Here is a 24,897-nt window from a genome sequence, read left to right on the forward strand (position 1 = left end):
GCAGGCAAGTTGGGAGGCTTCTAAAATATCTAGAAGTAAGCTAAAAATGTCATGAGTTATTTGGGTCAATAGAAATCTAAGAAATTGCAATAAACTTTTATTTTTTTAAGGAACATGATAGAATTTTAAGATTTGCTAATATGTGAGGCAGAAAAAAAGGTTAAAATCAGAAATGCTGTTAAGTTTTAAAATTTGAATGACTGGAGAAATTAATCCACTGATAGAAATAAGAGATTAGTGTTAGGAGAAGGAAAATTTGTTACATTGTTTGAATTTAAACATTGATGGGACACACAAAATAGTTTTAACTTTTAAAATTGGAGACAGGTAAATAGAATTCAGTTTAGAGTTTAGAGTCTGCTAATATAGATTTGTAAATAAATAATAAATTTCAGATGAGTACATTTTTTAAAAAGAGACATGATATTTACAGAGAAGTACGTTATAACATACAAAAAACACAGTTTTGAAGATGGAAATGGAGTCAGCGAGACACGGATTGTGGATGATTTGCTGAGTTCTATCAAAGGTGTGACCATTTATTGGAAGGATGCCATTTAGAACTTGTTTAATATAGTTGAAAACAGAAATAACAAGTGGATAACCAAAATGGGAGAAAAGTCTAGAAAAGATGCAAAACAACTTTAAAATCTATGCAGTTTTCAAGGCACTCTAGTGTTATCTTTGACTGGATCTTGGATAGAAAGGACATTAATGGCAAAACTTGTGAAATCCAAATAATGTCTTAAGTTTAGTTAATCATTGTAGTAAGAAAAATAATCTTATTGTTATCTCTTGCTGGTAGGTAATCACCTATCTGCTACAAATAATTAGAGCACAAGTAGAACCTCACAGATGAGTCAATGAACAATTCAGTGTTAACAAATTTTAGGAAAAGAATTTCATTTGAGTTCTCCTATTGTTTTCTTGTAGGTAGCGATGTGACATGTAGGGAAGGAAGAATTGAAGTTACTTCAGCTCTGAAGAATCAGAGCTAAAATGTTTATTTCATCAGTCATGGTAAATGTTTTGATAGGCCTCTGGAGAATGAAGCAGTCATTTTTTAAGTATGTTATTTTTTATGGCAGTAGCACTGCATGTACATGGAACACAAGTTATTACTTTTACTAGAAAAGGAAATAGTGTTTTTGATGTTGTCATTAGATCTATAACTAGGATAAAAACATAATCATAAATATACTTGGTTTGAATCTATTTTTTATTCAAAATAATAAATATGAAATACTTTTTACTCACATTCAACTTGCTGCCAGTTGACTGTGTTCATAATTTTTTATTAAAATATCTATGTTTTCTCCAGTTTATCATCTTATTATAGATAAGACATTTTTACATGCAATGAAACAAGCTACTGAAGAAACAAGCTATTCTCAAGTTCTGACTAATGTAATTCCATATAGACTCTCAGTTCTATTACATCATTGCTGTATTAGTCTATTCTCACACTGCTAATAAAGATATACCCAAGACTGGATAATTTATAAAAGAAAGATATTTAATGGACTCAGTTCCACATGACTGGGGTGGCCTCAACAATCATGGCAGAAGGCAAATGAGAAGCAAAATCCTGTCTTACATAGCAGAAAGCAAGAGAGTGCTCTTTATAAAACCATCAGATCTTGTGAGATTTATTCACTATCATAAGAACAGCATGAGAAAACCTGACCCCATGATTCAATTACCTCCCACCAGATCCCTCTCACAACACATGGGGGTTATGGGAGCTACAACTCAGGATGAGATTTGGGTGGGAACACAGCCAAACCATATTAGTCACCATGATATTTTATATTTTAGGTAATAATATTATTAATGATATTGATATCAACTTAAAAATATATCAAATATTATCTTCCCCTATTACATTATCTGAAGATCTGCCTCATTTAGGTCATAATCTTCCTTAAGCATGGTCTTCCTTTTTCCCAAATAAGCAAATAGTGAACAATGTTGATCTCATTTCATTTGATTATATTTATAGTTGACTATCCTCTCAACTTCCCCTTAAAATACATCTTCACAAATTACTGGCTTTAAAAATAATTATAATAATGTCATCACTGAAATTTTTTTGTTACTTAAAAGCAATATAACGGACAAAACATGGTTCTTAAATACATGCTTTTTTGTTTTTAAATTCTGGAGATGCAATTTCTAGAATTTGTATTTTTACAGTTTGCTAAGTGTACAGTACGAAAATAGTCTGCTTCTGTGAAGAAAACCTCTGCCAAGAACTTTTTGTTTTATCTTTATGATGAATGCAGATTCTCCATTAAAAAAGCACATTTTTCATTTCAAATGTTGAATAAGATGATGCTTAAAATAATTCAGTTGGTTAAAATTAGATGCTGAGGAAGAAAAAAAGCACACACACGAGAGAATATTTTCTGGTTCTATAATAGTTTCATTTGATTATAAAATATAACTGTTAATCACTTAATATATAAAAAGCCAACTGAGTCTTGGCATTCATGTTGTTTTGAGTAATGCTTCTTTCTTCATAAATACAAAATAATATTAAACACATTTTTTCAATAACATTGTTACATATTAAATTATCCCACCTTTACTTTTAGTGAATGAAAAAAATACTTAGTAGTATGATTAATTTTCTTCCTGCTACTAGTACGTGATTTTCTTCTTTCAGTCCGCATACTGTTTGTCTTAAAAGATAACTCAGGGTATAATTCCGTCAAAGAGGATGGTATAAATTCTCTACATGTTTGTTTTAGATGTAACCATAGCTTTCTCATAACATTATCTATCCAGCTCCTCTACTGAGGGATTTTGATCTTCTGCTCATTGGAGAAAACTCTTCCATAAAACCAAAAGTGTAACTCCTATCTGAAATTGTTTATTTCTTCAAAAACATTTATTGTATACCTAAAGCATTCAATTCATTAATAAGGAATCTAGCGATAGGGTTGTTTAATGGGTATAAAATGCACTTTCAGCTTCAAACCAATTGGATATTGTTGTGGTATGAATGTGTCCCCCAAAATTCACACATTGAAATCCTAATCCCCATGACGGTATTAGAAAGTGGGCTTTGGGGAGGTGATTAGATCATGGGGACATAGCCTTCATAAATGGGATTAATGCCTTTATAAAAGAAGCCCTAGAGAGATTCTCTGTTCTTTCCACATGTGAGGATATAGATAGAAGGTGCTCTTCATTAACTGAAAAGTGGGCCCATATCAGGCACAAAGTCTGTATTAATCTTGGACTTCCCAGCCTTCAGAATAGTAGGAAATAAATTTTGCTTGTTTATAAGGCATCCAGTTTATGGTACTTTGTTACGGGAGCCTAAATGGATGGAGAGAGAGCTATAATAGCTAGATCAGTATTTTTTAAAGCATGATGCGTGGATGAGCCTCATTTAGGACTACCTACAGGTGTTTGTTAATAACGATTGCTATGGCCTTATGCTGGGCTTAATAAACCAGAATACTTAAATTCAAAACCACTGCTGAGCATGCCACTGCATGTAGAAAGGTGTGAGAGTCACTGAGTTAGAAAGAAAAGTGATAGATAGTACATAATCTATATTTAAGTCATTTTCTAATCACAAGCATTTATGATAGATTTGATAATACTCTGTAAAGAAACGTCCTAGGAAACTAGTCCTGCTGCATTCAGGCACGTCTGTAAATTCCCCACACCTCTAATACTTAGTTCCTTGTGCTAATCCTGTTTCATTAAAATATTCTTAAAGAAATTTGTTTGCATATTATTATTGAAGTGGTTCCCAAAATATCTCAGTTGAATTACTTTCTTTTTCAAAGTATTTTAAAAGAGCAATGATGTATTTTTATCAGCACACTAATCATCAAGACCTGTTTTATATAACCCAGAGTGTTTTTAAAAAAATGAATTATGTTTGCCTGTCTTCACCCAAATCCATCAGCCAAGACCAGGCACTTAATTTGCAAGTTCTAGTGCAAAATACATATGTGCAACTACTTTTTCATTATTTATTATTCATTTCAAAGTGATGGTATCAGAGCATTAGCAAAACCACAGGGTCCTGTAAAACTGCATAGGTTTTTAATCCATGAAATTGTCCTTGCCAATAGAATATTCATATGACTTCTACTAGCGAATGACCAAAACATAGTTTAGAAAAAGAAAAAAAGAAGGCCCGCGCGGTGTCTCACACCTGTAATCCCAGCATTTTAGGAGGCCGAGGTGGGTGGATCACGAGGTCAAGAATTTGAGAACATCCTGGCCAACATGGTGAAGCCCCATCTCTACTAAAAATACAAAAAGTAGCCGGGCGAGGTGGCTGGCGCCTGTAGTCCAGCTGCTCCGGCTGAGGCAGGAGAATGGCGTGAACCCGGGAGGCGGAGGCTGCGGTGATCCGAGATCGCGCCACTGCACTCCAGCCTGGGCGAAAGAGCTAGACTCTGTCTCAAAAAAAAAAAAAAAAAAAGATTTTTACATATTATTTGTGTTGTTTAACACCTAAAAATTTTAAACAAAAGCAAGACCTTTTGTTTTGTTTTGTTTTTTGTTTTTTGTTTTGTTTTGTTTTGACGAAGTCTTGCTCTGTCACCAGGCTGCAGTGCAGTGGCGGGATCTCCGCTCTCTGCAACCTCCGCCTCCCGGGTTCAAGCGATTCCACTGCCTCAGCCTCCTGTGTAGCTGGAATTACAGACCCACGCCATCACACCTGGCTAATTTTTGTATTTTTAGTAGAGACAGGGTTTCACCATGTTGGCCAGGATAGTCTCCATCTCCTGATCTCCTGATCCACCCGTCTCATCCTCCCAAAGTGCTGGGATTACAGGCGTGAGCCACCGCGACTGGCCAAGTCAGTCTTAAGTTATGTAATGCTACCTTTAGATTGTATTAATTTTATTTATTTATTTATTTTTCTGGTGAAAAATATGTATATTTAGAATTAGTCAGCTAGACTCAGTGTAAATGATCCTAGTTTTATAAGACAATTTCTTGAAGAAAATCACTTAAGACAGTTGATCACTTCAATCAATTACTTATTTTAAAATGAATTTTCTATTTTTCAACCCCCTTTTACCCAACTCCAAACTTGTTCTGACCAAATGAATCTAGACTTGTAGAATACTGTTCCCATATAATAAATATTTAATTTGGCAGAAAATAGAAATAGGTGATACCAAGGTAGATCTTTGGCTTCCAGTTAATATAGAACTTAATATCTCAGATCCAGTGTTCAATCTCTAAATAAACACAGACCAAAAATGTGTAAAACAGTAATACTACTGCAATACAGCCAAATTAAGTAGTATTTAACACAGTTTCCTGCTATTTTTCTTCTTTTGCCATCATAAACATATTTTTTAAATTCCACTGTTTCTAAATACATACTCCTCTCACATGTTCCACATGGAGACATTTAAATAACTATGTAGTATGGGTAAAATAGAATAACCTTTAAGATCTCTGCCAGCTGGCATTGAAATGAACCTTCAAAATCATTGTTTTCCCTTCTCTGAAGGACTCCCTGAGGATTACATTGAAAACAGTTCTGTCTTGCTGTCTAACATAGTTCATGCATCAACTCTAACCTACAGTGACACAGAATAATTCCTGTGGTGTATTACCCTGAATGATCCACAATGAACATTCGGAAGACAATTTTAACATTCATGTTCTACATCTATAACATGTATGTTGAGATCAAGATTTATTGATGTTTATCAGTGTATACTATAGTAGATAATAGCTTGGGAAAATTATATCTGGTAGACCTGACTAAATATATGACTGCACGTAATAAAATTATATGCAGTCATATAGTAGTTCAGACAGTTACATCAATAACTTACACTGGCACTTACTTTACCATATTAAGTATTATGGTTTAGAGAGAAAATGGAAAGCATGCTGTGATGTTTAAAGTATTCTACTGGAAACATTTGTTATCTTTCACCTTGTATTCTCAAATTGATGTTTTCCTTGTCATTATGTCTTTATAGCAATATTTTATCTGATACTATGTCATAGGTTAGCCCTCATTCTTCAGATAAGTGACAGTAAAATACTTTATGTTATCTATGATTTTTAAAACAATGTACTTTGAGCATTTATAATAAAAAAAACTTCTTTATAAATTTAAACAGCTACAAAGATGCTGTTTCTGGCATATTAAAAACTTTTTCATCTCCAAACAAAACTATTACATTAATTTTTAAAAAGCAGCCAATTCAATCTAAATACCAAAGTGTTTTGTTAGCTACTATCATCCAGTTATAAAATCCTAAATGACTGCCTCTGTACCAGACAGAATATTTGCATTGTATCTTTTCTTCTTCTTTTTGCACTTAAATTAACTCACAATGACTTCATCCAAAATAATACATAATATCATTTTGAAAGATCATTGATTATCCAAGCATGTAGAAGTTTAAGAATAATCTTCAAAGATCAATTTCCTGTGACTATAAGCTTCAAAGGGTTAAATTTCTTTCAAATTTTTTTATTTCAATAGTTTTTTGTTTCATGGATGTATTATATAATGGTAAATTGTCAGATTTTAGTGCACCACATCACCCCAGGAGTCCATGTTGTACTCAATATGTATTTTTTAATCCCTCATCTTGCCTCCCACCCTCTCCTTTCTGAGTCTCCAAAGTCCATTATATCACTTGGCATACTTTTGTGAATTCATAGCTTAGCTCCTACTGATAAGTGAGAACATACAACATTTGGTTTTCCATTCCTGAGTTACTTCACTTAGAATAATAGCCTTTAGTACCATCAAAGTTGCTGTGAAATAATTTATTTTGTTTATTTTTATGGCTGAATAGTATTCCATGATGCATATATACCAGATTTTCTTTACTCAATTATTGGTCAATGGACACTTAGGTTGGTTCTCTATCTTTGCAATTGCGAATTGGGCTGCAATAAACATATGTGAACACATGTCTTCTTCATACAATAATTTCTTTTCCTTTGGGTAGATACTAAGTAGTGGGATTGCTGGATCAAATGGTAGACCTATGTATTTGTTTGTTTTCATGCTGCTGATTAAGACATACCCAAGACTGGGCAATTTACAAAGGAAAAACTTTAATGGACTCACAGTTCCACCTGGCTGTGGAGGCCTCACAATCATGGCAGAAGGTAAAACGCACGTCTCACATAGCGACAAACAGGAGAAGAGAATAAGCACCATGCAGAAGAGGTATTCCCTTATAAATCCATCAGATCTCATAAGATTTATTCACTACCGAAGAAGAGTGTGGGGGAAACCACCCCCATAATTCAATTATCTCTCACTGGGTCCCTCCGACAATATGAGGGAATTATACGAGGTTCAATTCAAGATGAAATTTGGGCAGGTACACAGCCAAACCATATCAATCTACTTTTAGCTCTTTAAGGAATCTCTATACTGTTTTCCATAGAGGTTGTACTAATTTACATTCCCACTAGCAGTGTATAAGTGTTCCCCTTTGACCATATTCATGCCAAAATCTATTGTTTTTTTGAGTTTTTAATAATGGCCATCCTTGCAGGAGGAAAGTAGTATCTCATTATGGTTTTAATTTGCATTTTCCTGGCGATTAGTGATGTTCAGCATTTTTTTCATGTTGGTTGGACAATTGTATATCTTCTTTTGAGAAATGTCTATTCATGTTATTTGCCCACTTTTTGATGTGATTATTTGTTTTTTTCTTGTTGATTTGTTTGAGTTCTTAGTGGATTCTGGATACTAGTCCTTTGTCGGATGCATAGTTTGCAAATCTTTTCTCCTATTCTGTGGGTTGTCTGTTTAACCTGCTGATTATTTACTTTGCTATGAAGATTTTTAATTTAATCAGGTCCAATTTATTTATTTTTATTTCTGTTGCATTTGCTTTTGGGGTCTTAGCCATGAATTCTTTGCCTAGACCACTGTCCAGAAGAGATTTTACAAGGTTATCTTCAAGAAATTTGACGGTTTTGGGTCTTAGATTTAAGTCTTCGATCAATTTTGAGTTGATTTTTGCATAAGGTGAGAGACAGAGATCCAGTCTCATTCTTTTACACGAAGTTAGCAGGTTTTTGTAGTAACATTTATTTAGGTGTCCTTTCCCTAATTTATGTTTTTGTATGCTTTGTTGAAGACCAGTTGGATTTAAGTATTTGGCTTTATTTCTGGGTTCTCTATTCTGTTCCATTGGTCTATGTGCCTACTTTTATATCAGTACTATGCTGTTTTGGTGCTTATACTCTTACAATGTAACTTGAAGTCGAGTAATGTGATGCCTCCAGATTTATTCTTTTGGCTTAAAATGGCTTGGGTTATTTGGGCTCTTTTTTGGTTTCATATGAATTTTATGATAGTACTTCTAATTCTGTGAAAAATAATGTTGCTATTTTGATGGGAATTGCATTGAATCTGTAGATTGCTTTGGGCAGTAGAGTCCTTTTTAAAAGATTGATCCTTCCAGTTCATGATCATAAGACATGTTTAAATTTGTTTGTGTCATCTATGATTTCTTTCAGCAGTGTTTTGTAATTCTCATTGAAGATATTTTTCACTTCCTTGGTCAAATATTCCTAGGTAATTTTTTTTTTTCTGGTCACTGTTATAAAAGGGATTGAGTTCTTGATTAAATTCTCAGCTTGGTTGTTATTGGTGAAAATGAATTTTGTAATGTGAGACTTTACTGACTTCATTTATCAAACATAGGAATCTTTAGAAGAGTTTTCAGTGTTTTCTAGGTATACAATCATATCATGGGTGAACAGTGATAGTTTGACTTCTTCTTTTCTTATTTGGATAAAAGGTTAAAATATCTGCTGATTATCATGACAATTAGAATTAGTGTAAATTGATTAAAGCATCATTAGTGTATTATACTTTCTGATAATAATGTTTTTTACACTATTATTAAAATAGTTACTGTAATGTTTTTGTTATAATGTATGAATGTATTCATTGATGAAATTTATTTATTTTTCAAGTAAGAAACTTTAAACATTATTTCTGTTACCATTTTTTATATGTTCCAAGCATAAGCACTGAGAAAACATGTGTATATATCATGCACATGTCATATATTTATATAATTGTTACATCAATTATTCCAATGTCACTGCTGTAACCTCCTTCTGAATTATGTAAGAAAAATGATATAGTGCAGACTTAGCAAAAATTATTTTTAATGATCTATCAGCTAACAAACTCAAGTTTTCCAATTAAGACTCCATCAGACTTGAAAAAGAATACTTTTTGTTGTCCAATGTCAACATAAATATTATATCTACCTTTAAACATTCTCTGACCTCTGAGACTTGGTTATTTTATCTACCCTTCTACACCATTGCAATGCTCTATCTTTATCAATACATATATGTCATCTAATAAATGATCTGTCCTCCTGTTTGAATATTAAACTTCTTAAATACAAGGACCATGTCTTATTTATATATGTTAAATGAATAAAATAATAAATTAATGCAAATCTATTTTACTACACACATTTATAAAAGCTCAAAAGTGACACAGGAATTATTTTAATGCCATAACACCCTTTATGTTGTTCATTTCTTTCTAAAATGAAGTTATTTATTTAGCATTAAAATATACTATATCTATTCTTGATTGCATGCTACTAAATTGAGATATATAGCTTTGAATTTCTGAGGTCATTTATTTGTAATGGCTTCTGATTTTAATTGAAAAACAACATTACACAAATTTGTTAGATAACAGCATGTTGTTGTGATTAAGATAATAGATCCTGAGGTCAGACAGATTTCCTGCCATGGACTATCTGTGTAAGCTTGGGCAAATTACTTAATCTATGTTCCAGTTTCTTCATCTATAAACAGGCAATACTAGCAGCACCCACCACATCAGGTTGTTTTAAATATTAAAGGAGATAATAAAAATTAAGTCATTAACTTGTGTTTGCCTGGCAGATTTTAAGTCTTTAGTAAATGTCTTTGTCACGTTGAGTTGCCCATAACCAAATAACACAGATGGTGGCTTAAACAACAGACATTTATTTCTTATAGTTCTGGAGGCTGGAAAATCCAAGATGGAGGGGCTAAAAGATTCATTTTCTGGTAAGGTCCCTCTTCCTGGCTTGCATACCTTGTCTCCTGGTTTCTGTCTCTTCAGATGGTGGAAAAAGAGAGAAAGCTCTTCCTCTTATAAAGATATTAATCCTATTTGGAGAATCTGGCCCTTAAGATTTCCCAAAGGCTCCACCTCCAAACACAATCACAGTAGGGTTCCAACACGTGATTTTTTAGGGGAACAAAGCATTCTGTCCGCAGCAGTAAATAATACTTATTCTACTGTTATTATATTTACTATTACTACCACCATCACTACCATAACTAATGTGAATAGTGCTTCATTTTACCTTATGTGTATGACCAATCCTGTAAGCACAAACAAACCCAGCAGAAGATAATGTAATTGTGGCTAGAAAGGTAAAAAGAAACATAATAAAATTCCCCATATAGTGTATATGGTAAATTATAGCACCAAAGAGCAATATAATTCATGAGAACATCTACAGTAAAAGGTAGGTTCAGTGACTGAAAAATTGAGCAAGCCAATGAGATGAGGCATAAGGTGAATCTTGAAATAAAACCTCACATTTAATACCTGGCCTATTCTCTGTGCAATCACGGCCTTTGAAATCTTAATGTAATTTTGCATCAATGTTGTAATAACAATATTCTCTTTGTAGGGCTAATGGTCTGCAGGGAAAGTGCTAAAGATAAATTTCTCTTTCCTTTTTTCCCCCTTCTTTCCCTTTTTTTATGTCTTTAAAGTAAATGTGACTTATAAAGGTGGGTTTGTAGGGCTGAACCTGAGCCTTGTGTACATGCACATGTGTGGCAGGGACTAATAGAGCATTATATCAGCACCTAAGGGCTCAGTTCCATTTTCTCTCTTCTCAGTTGCGATTCATCACTTGTTTATTACAGAAAAATGAGCTCAAAAATGTTGAAAGACATATAAGTTCCATGAAATCTCCATTAGAACAGAGAATTTATTTTGTTCCTGGCTGTAACCTTGAAACCTGGAAAAGTAGCTGGCACATATGAAGCACTCAAAACATTTCTGTTGCTTTAATAATGACATAACATTTTATTTGTGGGTTTTACATGTATCTTGTCAGGCTTTTTAATGATCTAATTTATGAGATGAAGAGCTATGTCCAGAACGAAGTATGAAAATGTCTCTAAATAATCAATCAATTCATTCATTGATTTACTCATTCTCATCCATTTATTATTAATCACTTACAATGATAATGCCACAGCTTTTGTGCATAATTACCATATTTTTCAGTTATTCACAAAAAATAACATATTTTTATTATAGGAATAAATGGTCTATAACTCAAACTTAATTATGTTTGATGAATTGCAACAGGTAAAGAAAGAGCATTTAATTTTGAATATTCAACCTTTCTCCATTATTCTTAAAAGGGATTCATTACAGTCTGAATTAAATTGGTTGGCAATAACATTATTATCACTGCATGTGCATTTTTTTTCAAAGAGCATCCTCTAGATTCACTTGATGAATGGAAAGAACCTATAATACCTATTTTCCTGGTTTAAGAAAGGCCTAACTCTTTCCAGGAAGGATAGAAATTTAATTACAAGTAGTTAAATTTGCCTCTACTTCAGGGTTCTAGGTCAATTCATTTTTCAAAATGCAATTTTAATTCATACTTTAGTTTTTGATTTATAAATAATTTTATATATGCATAGGGTACATAGTGATGCTTTCATATGTATAACACATGGCTATCAAATCAGGATAATGACCATATCCCTCATCTCAGAAATTTATCATTTCTTTGAGTTGGGAACATTAACTATCCTCCTAGCTTTTCAACGCTATATAATATATTATTGTTAACTATTGTTAGTTAACTATAGTCATCTCTTTTAAATAATTAGTTACTATATTTAAGTTATTCATCATAAAATTTTAAAAACTAAGTAAGATTATTTCCCTAAGGGGTGAATTTCTTGATTCTTCTTAAAACAATGTATAGCTAATGTTCTAGTATATGTTCAAACTACATAAATAATTATTTAATAATGAATAACTTAAATATAGTAAAGTAAACATTTGATTGACAGCTAGACTAACTTTTACAAGATAAAAAACAGTTCGCAAAATTCCAGACTACTCCTTTTCAATCAATAATCTTCCAAAGTAAATGCTATTTTATCTATTACCATATATTGGTTTTGCCTGCTTTTGAACTTCATGTAAATGGAAACATACACTGTATTATTTTCTGTTTAGCTTCTTTCATTCAACACTGTGTGTTAGATTGATCCATGCTGTTATGCATAGATTTGCTTTGTTATTTTTGTTTTGCTGTTTATAATTCCATTGTATAAATATACCTCAATGTATATATCCATTTTACTATTGATAGATACTTACATTATTGTAGTCCAGGCTATCATGACATAGCTACCATAAACATTTTGTGCATAGTTTTTTTGGTTTGTTTTGTTGTTGTACACATGCACTGATTTCTCTATATATGTACCCAGGTTTCTGATTTCAGGTTCATAAGGTAGGCATGTATTTCATCACAGAAACTTCTGCCCAACAGTTTTTCAAAATGATGTACCGATTGGTGTACACTCTCACCATCAATGTACAAGATTTCCACGTTGCTTTACATATCCATCAACACTTGAAATAGCTAGGTACTGAATGGTTCTGTACCCCCAGAATTCATATGTTGAATCTCTAATCCTCAATATTGGAAGTAGAGCAAGACGGCAGATTAGAAAAGCTCCACTGATCCTAGCCCCCATAAGTCCAACAAATTAACAACTATCTACACAGAAAAAAAAAAAAAAAAAACTTCATAAGAACCAAATCTTCGTAAGAGCCAAAAATCAGGGGCTCAGTCAGTCCCATGTTTTAACGTCATATCACTGAAAGAGGCACTGAAGAGATAAACAGTCTTGAACTATCAACAGCACCCCCACCCCAATCCCAGCAGCTGCAGCATGATGTAGAGTGTCTCTGGGTGCTGGGGAGGGAGAACACAGCAATTGTGAGGCATTGAACTCAGTGCTCTCCTGTTAGAGCAGAAAAGAAATCTGAACCAAACTCAGTTGATGCCCATCCATGGAGGCAGCATTTAAACCAGCCCTAGACAGAAGGGAATCACTGATCCCAGTGGTCCAAACTTGCGTGCTTGCAAACTTCACCACCAACGGCTACCATACTCTGAGTCTCCAAGTAAACTTTAAAGGCAGTCGAGGTCATAATTGCAACTCTTAGGCAAGTTTTAGTGCAGAACTAGAACCAGAAACTGGATGAGGAGGCACATGACATAATGAGATACCAGCTTGGGCAACCAAGGGTGTGCTAACATAACCTCTCCTCTAACCCCAGGATGCACAGCTCAAGGCTCTAAAAGATATCCCTTCATTCTGCTTGAGCGTAGGAGAGGGAAGAGTGAGGACTTGTCTTGCATCTAGGATACCAGCTTACTCACAGCAAGATAGGGCACTGGTCAGAGTAGTTCCACATGACATTTCTAAAACACCCTAGGCCAAAAGGAAACTCCCTGCCTTGAAGGAAAGAACCTAGTCCTGGCAGCATTTATCACCTACTAACTGAAGAACTCTTAGACCCTGAATAACCAGGAGCAACACCCAGGTACTACATCAAGGACTGTATTAGTCAGGGTTCTCTAGAGGGACAGAACTAATAGGATATATGTACATACAAAAGGAAGTTTATGAAGGAGAACTGACTTACACATTAATAACATAAAGTCCCACAATAGGGCATCTGCAAGAAGAAGAGCAAGGAAGCCAGTGGTGGATCAGTCTGAGTCCCCAAACCTCAAAAGTAGAGAAGCTGACAGTGCAGCCTTCTGTCTGTTGCCAAAGGACTGAGAGGCCCTGTCAAACTGCTGGTGTAAGTCCAGGAGTCCAGCTGAAGTATCTGAAGTCTGATGTTCCAGGGTAGGAACCATCCAGTATGGGAGAAAGATGAGGGCTGAAAGACTCAGCACTTTTATTCTTACATCATCTCCTACCTGCTTTATTCTAGCCACACTGGCAGCTGATTAGATGGTGACCACTCTGATCAAGGTTGGGTCTGTGTCACGCAGTCCACTGAGTGAAATATTGATCTCTTTCAGCAACACCTTCACACATAGACCCAGGAACAATACTTTGCATTCTTTAATCAAGTTGACTCTCAATATTAACTATCACAAGGGCCTTGTTGAGCTTCTGTGACTTGCTGACCTCGGCAAGTCTGACTCAGCACATTTTGAGCCACATTGCAGCTGCATTGGCTGTGGCACAAAACTCCTTCTGCTTAAGCAAAGCAGAAGGGAAAGTAAAGGGGACTTTGTCTTGCACCTCCAAACTGAAGCACCCATATATATAGGAAACATTATTAGAGCTAAAGAGAAAGGCCCCAATACAGTAATAGCTGGAGACTTCAACACCCCACTTTCAGCATTGAACAGTTCTCCCATACAGAAAAACAACAAAGAAACATCATACTTAATTTGCACTATAGACCAAATGGATCTAGTGGATACTTACAAAACAGTTTATCCAAGATCAGCAGAATATACTTTATTTTTCTCAGCACATGGATCTTTTAAGGACAGCATATATGTTAAGTCACAAAACAAGTCTTAAAACACTCCAAAATTGAAATAATATCAAGCATTTTCTCTGACCACGATTGAATAAAACTAGATATTAATAACAGGGGGAATTTGGGAAACTATACAATTACATGGAAATTAAACAATATGCTCCTGAATGGCCAGAGGGTTAATGAAGAAATTAAAAAAGAAATTTAAAAATGTCTTGTAACTAATGATAATGGAAACATCAAATACCAAAATTTATGAAATACAGCACAAGCAGTACTAAGAGGCATGTGTAGCTATAAGTACCTATACCAAAAAAAGAGAAAAAACTTCAAATAAACTATCTAACAATATATCCTTAAAAACTAGAAAAGCTACAGTAAACTAAACTCAAAATTAGAAGAATAAAAGAAAGAATAAAGAGCAGAACAGAAATAAACATGTATACAAAAGATCAATGAAACAAAAATTGTCATTTTTAAAAGATAAAATTAACAAAGCTTTAGTCAGACTAACCAAGAAAAAAAGAGAGAAGATGCAAATAAAATTAGAACTGACTGAAAAAGAAGACATTACAACTGTAGAAATTCAAAGGATCCTTAGTGGTTACCATGAGCAACTATGCCAATACATTGGAAAGTCTAATAAAAATGGACAAATTCCCAGTTACATACGATTTACCAAGATTGAACCATAAAGAAATCCAGAACCTGAACAGACCAACAACAAGTAACAATACTGAAGCTGTAATAAAAAGTCTCCAACTAAAGAAAAGCCAGAGACCTAATGGGTTCACTGCTGAATTTTACAAAACATTTAAAGAAGAATTAGTACCAGTTCTGCTCAAAATATTCCAAAAAGTACAGGAAGAGGGAACACTCCCAAAATCACTCTATGAGGGCAGTATTACCCTAATACTGAAATCAGACAAAGATTTGGCCACATCCAAAAAATAAAACTACAGACTAATATCACTGATAAATATGGATTCATAAATCCAGAGGAAAATACTAACAAACCAAATACAATACTATATTAGAAACGTCATTCATCATGACCAAGTGGGATTTATCCCTGGGATGCAAAGATAGTTCAACAAACCTAAATCAATCAATGTGATATGTCAATAAAATGAAGAATAAAAACCATATAATCATTTCAACTGATGCTCCTGCTGAGCAAGCATGTGACAAAATTCAACCTCCCTTCTTGATAAAAACCCTAAAAAAACTGGAGATAGAAGAAATTATACCTCAACGTTAAAAAAAAAAAAAAAAAAAAAAAAAAAACCAAAACATATACAACAGACCCACAGCTAGCATCATACTGAATTAAGAAAAATTGAAAGCTTTTCCTCTGAGATCTGACACACGACAAGGATGCCCATCCATTGTCGCCACTGTTATTCAACACAGTACTAGAAATCCTAGCTAGAGCAATCAGAAAGGAGAAAAATATAGAGTGCATCCACATTGCAAACAAGTAAGTCAAATTTTCCTTGTTTGCAGATGCAATCTTGTATTTGGAAAGATCTCAAGACTCCATAGGAAAACTCTTAGAACTGATAAATTCAGTAAAGTTACAGAATATAAAACAAACAGAAAAATCAGTAGCCTTTCTATATGCCAACAGCAAACAATTTGATAAATAAATCAAGAATAGAATCCCATTTACAATAGCTACAAATAAAATAAAATAACTAAGAGTAAACTTAACCAAAGAAGTGGAAGATATGTACAGTGAAAATATAAAACATTGATGCAAGAAATTGAAAAGGACAGAAAACAAATGGAAAGGAATTTTGTATTTATGGATTGGAAGAATCAATATTGTTAAAATGTCCATACTACCCAAAGCAATCTACAGATTCAATGTAATCCCTACTAAAATACCAATGACCTTCTTCAAAGAAATATAAAAAACTATCCTAAAATTTATATGGAACCACAAAAGACCCTGAATAGCCAAAACTACCCTTAGCAAAAATAATAAAACTGAAGGAATCACATTACCTCATTCCAAATTATACTACAGAGCTATAGTGACCAAAACAGCATGGTATTGGCATAAAAACAGACACATAGACCAATGGAATGGAATAGAGAACCCAGACACTAATTGACACACCTACAGTGAACTCAGTTTTTGACAAAGCTGCCAAGAACATTCACTGTGGGAAAAGACAGTCTCTTCAATAAACGGTGCTGGGAAAACCATGTCAATGTGAAGCAGAATGAAATGAGACCCCTATCTGTTACCATATACAAAAATAAAATCAAAATGGAGTAAATATTTATATCTAAGTCCCCAAACAATGAAACTACTACAATAAAAATTTGGAGAAAATTTCCAGGACATTTGTCTGGGCAAAGATTTTTTGAGCAATACCCCACAAGCTCCGGTAACCAATACAAACATAGACAAATACGATCACATCAAGGTAAAAAGCTTCTGCACAGAAAAGGATACAATCAGTAAAGTAAAGAGACAATCCACAGAATGGGAGAAAATAGTTGCAAACTACCCCATCTGACAAGGAACTTACACCCTGAATATTTCAGGAACTTGACAATTATATAGGAAAATGTCGAATAATCTGATCAACAAATGGGCAAAAGAATATACATTTCTCAAAAGAAGACATACAAATGGCAAACAAGCCTATGAAAGAGTGCTCAGCATCACTGATCATCAGAGAAATGCAAACCAAAACTACAGTGAGATATTATCTCACCCCAGTAATAATGGCTTATATCCAAAAGACAGGCAATAAATGCTGGCAAGGATGTGAAGAAAAGGGAAGCCTCAAACACTGTTAGTGGGAATTTGTTTTTATTTTAATTTTTTTAGAAGGAGTCTTGCTCTGTGCCCAGGCTAGAATATAGTGGTGTGATCTCAGCTCACTGCAACCTCCATCTCCTGGGTTCAAGTGATTCTCCTGCCCTACCCTCCTGAATAACTGGGATTACAGGCATGTGCCACCATAACTGGTTAATTTTTTGTATTTTTAGTAGAGAAAGCATTTCTCCACGTTGGCTCGTCTGGTCTTGAACTCCTGACCTCAGGTGATCCACCCACCTCGGCTACCCAAAGTACTGGGATTACAGGCATGAACCACTGCACCTGGTCAGGAATTTAAATTAGCAAAAACACTATGAAGAATAGTTTGTAGGTCCTCAGAAAACTAAAAATAGAGCTTCCATATCACCCAGCAATCCCACTGCTGGGTATATACCCAAAAGAAAGAAAATCAGTATACAAAGAGATATTTGCACTTCTATATTGGTTGCAGCACTGTTTACAACAGCTAAGATTTGGAAGCAAACTAAGTGTCCATTAACAGATGAATGGATAAAGAAAATGTGGTACATATACACAAATGAGTACTATCCAGCCATAAAAAATGAATGAGATTCTGTCATTTGCAACAACTTGGATGGAACTGGAGATCACTATGTTAAGTGAAATAAGTCAGATAAAAGGGAAAATCATTGTGTGTTCTCACTTATTTGTGGGATCCAAAAATGGAAACAATGGAACTCATGGACATAGAGAACAGAAGGATGGTTACCAGAGGCTGAGAAGAGTCAGGGGGACTTGGATGAGGGGGAGGTAGGGATGAAAACAAAAACAATGAGTAAGAACTACTACTTGATATCACACCAGGGTTACTACAGTCAATAATAACTTAATTGTACATTTTAAAATAAAGAATTTAATTGGATGTTTTTTGTAACTCAAAGGATAAGTGCTTGAGAGGATGGATACCCTATTCTCCATGATGTGATTATTTCACATTGTGTGCCTGTATTAAAATACCTCATGTACCCTATAAATATATACATCTATGATGTACCCACAAATTGTTTTTAATTAAAAATTTTGAATTCTCAATGTGATAGTATTTGGAGATGGGAAATTCGGGAGGCGATTAGGTCATGAGGGTAGAGTCCTAATGATAGTATTAGTGTATTATTATTATTATTATGATTATTATTATTATTATTATTAAGACAGAGTCTCACTGTGTCTCCCAGGCTGGAGTGTAGTGACCTGATCTTGGCTCACAGCAACCTCCGCCTCCCAGGTTCAAGTGATTCTCCCGCCTCAACCTCCCGAGTAGCTGGGACTACAGGCATCCACCACTACACCCGGCTAATTTTGCATATTTAGAAGAGACGGGGTTTCACCATATTGGCCAGGCTGGTCTCGAACTCCTGACCTTGTGATCCACCTGCCTCAGTCTCCCAAAGTGCTGGGATTACAGGCGTGAGCCGCTGCCCCCTTCCTAGTTTATTAGTACTCTTACAAGAAGAAATTGAAGAGAGCTTGCTCTCTCTCTCTCTCTCTCTCCCCCTTTCCCCCTCCCCTCCAGTATGTGAGGAGACAAGGAGAAGATGGCCATCAGCAAACCAAGAAGAGGGCCCTCACCAGAACTCAACCATGACACCACCTGAATATTGGACTCCCCAGATTCCAGAACTGTGAGAAATAAATTTCTGTTATATAAACCACCCAGTCTGTGGTATTTTTGTTGTAACAGCCCAATGGACTGAAACAGAAATTGGTACAGGGAGTGGAGTTGGAAAATGGGGTGGCACCATTCACAGTTATCCCTAGTGACACACTTGCACAATTTTTGCTTCCTGTTCTCTCAAGTTTATGCTCTGTTGGCCTCACAATCTTACTCCCAAAGAGAGGAATAGTTCCACCAATAAACACAAAAAGAAATCCTTTGGAATGGAAGTTAAGACTGATATTTGACTTCTTTGGGCTCCTCATGACTCTGAATCAACAGGCAAGAAGGGGAGTTATTGTCCTGGCTAAGGTGATCTGTCCAGACTACACAGGGGAAATTATACAACTGCTCCACCATGAAGGTAAGGAAGAGTATGTCTGAAATACAAGAGATCCCTTAGGGCATATCTTAGTATTATCATGCCCTATGATTAAGGTAAATAGAAGACTACAAGAATTCAATCCAAGCAGGACTATAGTGGCTCAGATGCTTCAAGAATAAATGTTTGGTCATGGTCAATAAAGTGGTTCATGCCACCAGGTAATGAACCACTACTGACTGAAGTGCTAGCTGAAGGTAAAGAGAACACAGAATGGGTAGTAAAAGAAGGTAGTTGTAATACTAACTATGACCCATGACCCAGTTACTGTAACCAGGTTTGTGTGTGTGTGTGTGTGTGTGACTCTTAAGTATATTTTTCTTTTCCGTCTTCTTCCCTTATCATATAAGATATGTTGACTTTTTATCATAGTATTTGATAATTTTGCATTTAGTATTTAGATTATATGATGCCAAAGAAAAGAGCAAACATCACTCAAGGATTTTGCCTCCACTTCTGGGGAATGGATGATATGTTTTGGATTGTATTGTGGATAGTTGTATCATGTTAAGTGACATTTTGACATTGTTATTACTTTCATTAGAGACTAAGTATGGTTTAAGGGCATGTGTATGAGTGCCGAGTTGACAAGAGGTGGACTGTGATGGTTCATCTTATGTGTCAATTTGAGTAGGCCACAAGTTGTGCAAATATCTGGTTAGATATTATTTCTGGATTTGTCTTCAGAATGTTTCTGGAAGAGATTAGCATTTAGGTTAGTGAACTAACTAAAACAGATGGCCCCAGTGTGGGTGGGTGTCATCCCATTCACTGACAGTCTAAGTAGAGGAAAAATTGGAAGAAGGTCACTGCCTGACTGCTTGAGCTGAGACATCTATCCAATTTGCAACTGATGCTCTTGGTTCTCAAGCCTTCAGACTCAAACTGGAATCTATACCATCAGCTCTGTGGCTCTAAGGTCTTCGAATTATACCACTGGGTTTGCCGAATCTCCAAGTTTGACATGGCAGATCATGGGAATTCTCAGTTTCCATAATCAGAAAACCAATGTACTGTCATAAATATCTTTATGAATATATGATTCTAAGATATTTCTTTCTGGGATATATGTGATATGTCCTATATTACATCTAGCTAACTACCTACCTATACTACTGGTTCTATTTCTCTGGATAATCCTGATTAGTACGGAATTATGCATTCTTTTAATGTTAGCCATTGTTGTGGTTACCTATTGATACCACATTACGGCTTTAATTTGCATTTCTCAGACTAGTAATCATGTTAAACACCTTTACACATATTTATCAACCATATATATATTTTCATTATCTAATAAGTGCCTTTTCATGTGCCATGCTAATTTTAAGATATGGTTTCTTATTGTTATATTACTGATTTCTAGACACATGATTTATTGACATAATATTGCAAATATTTTCTGCAAGTCAGCAGCTTGTCTTTTCACTCTTTTAATGGTCAGTTTTGCTCAACTAAAGTGCTAAGTTTAATTATGCAATCCAATTTATCAGTCTTTTTTTTTTATAAAAGGAGACAAAGTTAGTGCTTTTGTGCCCTGGTTATTAATCTTGGCCTACCCCAAGATTATGAAGATATTTTTCTATGTTTTATTCCAGAAACTTTATTGTTTTACTTTCATCATAGGTCTGTGATCCACCTTTAATTAATTTTTGTAAATCGTATAAAATAAATGGTCAAGTTTTAATTTTTTCTCATGTGGCTATCTAATTGACCCAGCACAATTTATTGATAAGCCTACCACCCTTGCTGTCACTGAATTCTACAGTACTTTTGAGATGGCTTATATGATCATATATTAATGAGTCTTCTTCTGGTTTACCTATTCTTTTCCATTGATGAAATAATTTATCAGTGTGCCAATATCACAATGACTGAAATTTTATAATAATCATTGATAGCTAGGTAATTTAATTTATTCAGTTTTGTTCTCCTTCAAGATTGTCTTAAATAATGTAGGTATACTTCATCCCTATATGAATTTTGGAAGGAATTTGTGAATTTATATATATGCACATGCGTGCATACAAACACATACGTCTTTGGAATAAATACAATTATAGACGTAAAATGAAGCTTTTAAAGCTGATGCAGAAAATTTAATGCTATCCTCTTTAAAAAAGGCATTCACCAACGTTTTGCTGTATATTCCTTTTTATGATCAGTTATGATCAGTAGAGAACCAAATACATTCTTACTGTGTTTCCTTTTATCTATAAAAGTCCTTTAAAAATAGCTGCCTTATTCCTCAAAATCTATTTCAAGACAATGAATCTTTTTGTCTTTAAACATGTTTAATTAATTTGTTACATTATTATGTATTACATACACAATATCAAGTATAAATGGTGTGGAATTAATATTTTTAAAGATAGATGTATTAATGATTTTTTGATGGCTAGGGTAACTTTAAACACAATAGAGAAAGGAAATTAATTCTACTGAATTTTTCCATGTGTTTTTATTTAAATACATTGACTTGAATGTGAAATAGCTTAAACGATACAAGTTAAATCTATTATTGCCCATCTATAAAATGGGATAACGAGGAAATTACAGAAAAGTTTGTATAATGTGAGTCCACATATTTAAGACAAAAGGATACATGCAGGTAAACATTACTCATAGTTATCTATAAGTTGTCAAAAGGGAAGACTACAGGCAGTTGGATTATTTCACTCTCTGATTTACATACTTCAGTGTTGTTTGAGATTTCATTGTATTATTTTGGTTTTATTAATAGTCATATAACACATATTTGTAAGGATGTCTTTACAAAGATGTAGTTAATATCACTCAGTATAAAAAGAATGTGTAGGTGCTGAAATGGTTTCTTATGAGGGTGACTGTGAAATATTTCAGGGAAAAAACATATTTTGTTTTTGTTTCCTAAGGTCTAGCCCAGTATGTGAACAAAATTAGGTATTGATTAAAAAATTGATGATCTCAATTCAGAGAGGTTGTATGTTATATTATTTTTGGACAGTCTATTATGTTAATTGTAGAGTAACAGAATTTCTGTGAATTTATACGCAACTTTAGATATTATGTTCTTACATTGTTCAGCATCGAATAGTAGTTAAAATTAAACATGATGTCCTAACAAATAGCTCTTAGGGAACATATGGAACAAAAATTTGTTGCAATATTATGGTGTGTTTTTTCAAATACTGTCCATTGTCTATTTATATAATCAACTCATCAATTAACTGACTACATTATATCCTACATCCTAAAGTTAACTGAATGACTTTGGCTTCAAAAGGGAGCAGAGCAAAGTAAAATTTGAGGGATAGTGTTTATTGGCTTTAGACAAGTTAGTGAAGATGTAAGAAAAAGATGAAGGGTGTAAATGGTATCTGAAATAAATGCAGGTCATTGGGAGACTGGTTCACTGTTGACAGACCCTTGAAGTTATTTTTCTATTATCATGGAAAAGCCTGGGAGTGATACTGGCACAAGTATCACCGGGTGATCTAGTGATTCCCATCAAGATATAAGACATAAAATGTGTTCATTACTCCACTGGTCTAGTTTGGGTAGTGACATCTTAACCCAACTTCCAGAGATGGTGTTTCCCTGTGGAAGCTCCTTGTTGAAGTATTGGGCTAGTTGTTTACCAGAAATTGGTGCTTGGATACCAATGAGAAATAAGGAAGAAAAGTCATACTGTAATAATTTCTATATCACTAAGGCCTTAGTGATTTTTGAAAATATTATTGGTGCACATTTTTCCTCTTGCAACCTTGGCATGGCTCACAACCTCAAAGTTAATGCTTTTATTATTGGTGATCAATACAGATTTTACTACATTTTCTTAAGATTTATGTTACTATCTTACGTGGGAGTAAAGCATTATTGTAGTTTATGCAAAAACTCTGTTTTCTTGTTTCTGGGAATCTTATTGAGGAAATTATGTAGTCCCTTGGGCAGATAATTTTCCTTATATTGAAAATAATTAACTTTTTTTTTTCATTTACTTTAATGTAGCTGGGTTGTTAATTTGTAGCACATTGGTGGAAAAAGCCACAGCAGGAAGCTTTTGGCTCTTACTGAGATATGTAAATTACAGTAATAATCTTTGCATTAAAAGTGATAAAATAAATTTAATGGGCCCAGTCCCACAGTTCTTATTCTGAACCCCCTCGCTAAAAAAGAGAAATAATTTTATGAATAAAACTGGAAATATTCAACTAAATTTAGTAGGACTGTTTCCATAACTTGTACTCCTTCAATTATTCTTAGAAGTCTCCTTTGAAAACACAATGGAAAGATTCAAAATATGCTGACCTTTTCCTGACCTGAGGTTTTGTCTCAATAGGAGTTTTAACTGAATAAATATCATATGCATATAAATATAATAAACTAGAAGTCTATTTCTCTTGAACAGAAAATAAGAGACATACATGGCCTTATATACTATGGGAGTGAATGGATGTTCAAATAGCAGTATTTCTTTCTCTTACTGATTGCCTCCCTCTCTGAAATTCTCAATAGCCATGTGGGTTTTTTAAATAATATACTCATATGTCTCCATAAGATCCCTGTTAAAATATAAGCATGTTGAAGAACATGGAAACAAAAATACATTATTGTCCAGGTTAAAATTTTTGAATGACTTTCTTGTCAAGGCTTGTGAGCAGAGCCTTGCAAGAAGTATGAATACATGTCAGTGGTACATGGAAAAGAGAAGAAAGGGAGACATCGTGTATAAACTATTGTTCAGATGTAGGCGGCAATGAGGGAAAATGTGTCAAAGTGCACAGGCCAGGGAAGGGAGCCTGATTAATGTCATGAAATACCATTCCCTTCCTGCACAAATTCATCTTGAGTTTGCCTGATTCATGACTTTTCAGTGCCAATAAGAAAAACACAAAGACCAATAATATAATAGAAGTGTGGAATATTTAGAGTACTTACTATGTATTTTTTGAAATTCTTTGAAAATGTTCACAGAAATTATCTTGACTGACAGGAACAAATGACGATATATGAGGGAAATTACAGAATTAGTAGCATGAAGCTAAAGTTTCCCAAAGAAGCCATTATTTTACTCTAACTGAAATGTACTAGCCAAATGATCATATTCTATGGAAACCTAGCACTATTAAAAAACCTACATGTACTAGTTTTACATGCACTGTTAAAATTTTTACCTGCTTAAAATATAGCATGCCTAGCGATTTTTCCAGTCCCACTTTAATTTCTGTCACAATAATGTCTCTTAACAGATTATTGTGCTTGAAGAAAAAAAATTAAGGAAGAAAGTCCAGGATGAATTTTCTTCTCTTTATGTTTACAAAGGTATATTTTGAAGCCCTACCCTAGTGCATGAAAGGTAAATGGCCTCTATTTTTAATGAGAATTCC

The 24,897-nt window shown here is 34.2% G+C and overlaps 1 pseudogene; it reads left to right on the top strand.

Annotated features, from left to right (window-relative positions):
• The first annotated feature begins 420 nt into the window (after positions 1-420).
• LOC105528627 overlaps positions 421-24,897 on the top strand; it is a 29,971-nt pseudogene continuing 5,494 nt past the window's right edge.

The sequence above is a fragment of the Mandrillus leucophaeus genome, unplaced genomic scaffold, assembly GCF_000951045.1.
Source record: "Mandrillus leucophaeus isolate KB7577 unplaced genomic scaffold, Mleu.le_1.0 Scaffold725, whole genome shotgun sequence".
Classification (NCBI taxonomy): domain Eukaryota; kingdom Metazoa; phylum Chordata; class Mammalia; order Primates; family Cercopithecidae; genus Mandrillus; species Mandrillus leucophaeus.